The 2,818-nt window shown below is 36.8% G+C and overlaps 1 non-coding gene across 1 annotated transcript; it reads left to right on the top strand.

Annotated features, from left to right (window-relative positions):
- Positions 1-2,217: 2,217 nt before the first annotated feature.
- Positions 2,218-2,322, top strand: LOC136171262 (U6 spliceosomal RNA). Its single transcript, XR_010663809.1, has one exon. It is a non-coding gene; the product is annotated as a U6 spliceosomal RNA (small nuclear RNA).
- Positions 2,323-2,818: the final 496 nt, after the last annotated feature.

The following is a 2,818-nucleotide window of genomic DNA, read 5'->3' as shown; positions in this document are numbered from 1 at the left end:
ACAATCTTTGGGGAGTGTTTATTACAAACACTATAAACCATATTCCTTTTTTTAAAATTTATTTATTTATTTATTTTTTCCAGTGGGTTTTGTCATACATTGATATGAATCAGCCATAGAGTTACACGTATTCCCCATCCCGATCCCCCCTCCCACCTCCTTCTCCACCTGATTCCTCTTGGTCCTCCCAGTGCACCAGACCCGAGCACTTGACTCATGCATTCCACCTGGGCTGGTGATCTGTTTCACCATAGATAATATACATGCTGTTCTTTCTAAACATCCCACCCTCACCTTCTCCCACAGAGTTCAAAAGTCTGTTCTGTACTTCTGTGTCTCTTTTTCTGTTTTGCATATAGGGTTATCGTTACCATCTTTCTAAATTCCATATATATGTGTTAGTATGCTGTAATGTTCTTTATCTTTCTGGCTTACTTCACTCGGAATAATGGGCTCCAGTTTCATCCATCTCATTAGAACTGATTCAAATGAATTCTTTTTAATGGCTGAGTAATATTCCATGGTGTATATGTACCACAGCTTCCTTATCCATTCGTCTGCTGATGGGCATCTAGGTTGCTTCCATGTCCTGACTATTATAAACAGTGCTGCGATGAACATTGGGGTGCACGTGTCTCTTTCAGATCTGGTTTCCTCAGTGTGTATGCCCAGTATAAACCATATTCCTTAAGTCAGTTTAATTATTTTATAATATTAATGAAATTGCTATTTGATACCAAAACTTGTTTCTTGCTTTCTTTCTTTTTTTTTCACCCTGGTAATCACAGATCTTCCAAGAGAAAAGATTTACACTGAGTTGCAGTCACCAAAAGGGTTTCCTCAATGACTCAGTGGGTAAAGAATCTGCTTGTAACGCAGGAGATACAGAGACTTCAACCCCTGTGTCAGGAAGCTCCCTGGAGGAGGAAATGGCAGCCCACTCCAGTTTTCTCACCTGGAGAATCCCATGGACAGAGGAGCCTGGCGGGCTACAGTTCAAAGGGTCACAAAGAGTCAGACACGACGGAACACAAAGCACACGTGAAGCCACCAAGATACATAAGAATCACATCAGTGCGTGGAGCTTTTCCTTACGTGTTCACTGTATCTCGAAATGCTAGTGAATGTATTATTTTCTCTACTAGTCATTTCATTCTATAATCAGAGTTACATTCTCCACTAGTAGGAAGGTCTCGTTTTCTTAAAATCCTTTCAAATTACAGTTCCTTGTCTTGACAACCATACCGGTACTGTTGTACTAACTGACAGGGGTCAGTTGCTTTGTGTTCCAAACTCTGCTATAAAAATTGAAATGAATATTATTCTTCAGCTCTGAAGGAATATAATGTAAATCATCAAGCATTATGACATAAATGTATATAAGTAGTGACTATAAAAAAATAAGGTTAATTATTATTTAACATAACAAACCTTCATTAAAGATAAGCCAGTTCTTTCACTGGGCTGAAAGACACAGGAAAGTACCTAGATTTTTCAGGAAACGAAAACCTAGTTGAAGTCTACACTGAAATATTGACTATTTCTGTGACTTTTTGAAAGCTGTTCTTAAATCTTACTTTTCTCTACAGTAGAAAAAATAAAAATACAAAGAATCTCTCTCTCTCTCTTTAGTCGCTAAGTGGCGTCCAACTCTTGCGACCCTATAGACTGTAGCCTGCCAGGCTCCTCTGTCCATGGAATTCTCTAGGCCAGAATACTGGAGTGGGTTGCCATTTCCTTCTTCAGACAAAGGATAGGGTTGGCCTACAACTTTTTGTCCAGCTGAGACACTTTCTGCGTGTTTCCCACAGAAATTCTTTCAGGTCCTTTTATAGGGGAAGTTTTGCTTGAAGTTTAATACATATATAGAAAAGTGGACATATCATAAGTGGATTTTCAAAAATGGAATATATCTATGAAATAGATTTATTATGAAACAACCAGATTAAAAAATCTATAAAATCAGTACCCAGACTAAGGAATAGAGTATGACCAACACTTAAGCTCAGGTATTTTCTTTTTTTTTAAATGTACTTGGCACAGCACCTGGGATCAGACTGGGGCACCAGCAGTGAGAGTGTCAAATCCTAAGCTCTGGACTACTGGGGAAATCCCTAAGCTGAAATATTTTTGAGAATGAAAGGTGGCATTATTTTTCAACAGCCAGTTGAGGTATATTGATATACAATAAACTGTGCATATTTAAATTTACAGTTTGTGATTCTTTCAGCAGCACATATACTAAAATTGGAACAATACAGAGAGGATTAGCATGAGCCCTGTGCAGGCATGACATGAATTTGTGGAGCACTCCATATTTTAAAAATAATAAAATAATACTAATAAAACAAATGTACAGTTTGATGAGTTTTGGCATATACCTGTGAAACTATTCACCATAAAATAAAAAAAATATTCACCATCTCAAAAAGTTCCCTTGTATCTCTTTGTAACTTCTCCTTTCACCCCTACCTTCCCTATCTTCAGACAACCACTCATCTGGTTTCTGTCACATTTGTATTTTATAGAATTTTATATTGACAGAATCTTTAGTAGAAAAGCTTTCAGTTTTTCACCATTGCACATTTTAGCTGTGGACTTGTTATATATGGCCTTTATTATGTTGAATATGTTTCCTCTATACACTGTTTGTTGAGAGTTTTATCATGAATGGATGTTGGATTTTGTCAAATGTCTTTTCTGCATCTATTGAGATGATCATATGCTTTCAAAATTCATTTTGTTAATGTATTGTTTCACGAATCATACACTACATTCTTTTTTGTTGGACTTTTTCCCACATAGTGATTCTTAAACA

This window comes from Muntiacus reevesi, chromosome 6, assembly GCF_963930625.1.
Source record: "Muntiacus reevesi chromosome 6, mMunRee1.1, whole genome shotgun sequence".
NCBI classification, from domain to species: Eukaryota; Metazoa; Chordata; class Mammalia; order Artiodactyla; family Cervidae; genus Muntiacus; species Muntiacus reevesi.
Note: the sequence above shows the minus strand (reverse complement) of the source record. Positions and strands in the feature narration are given on the sequence as shown.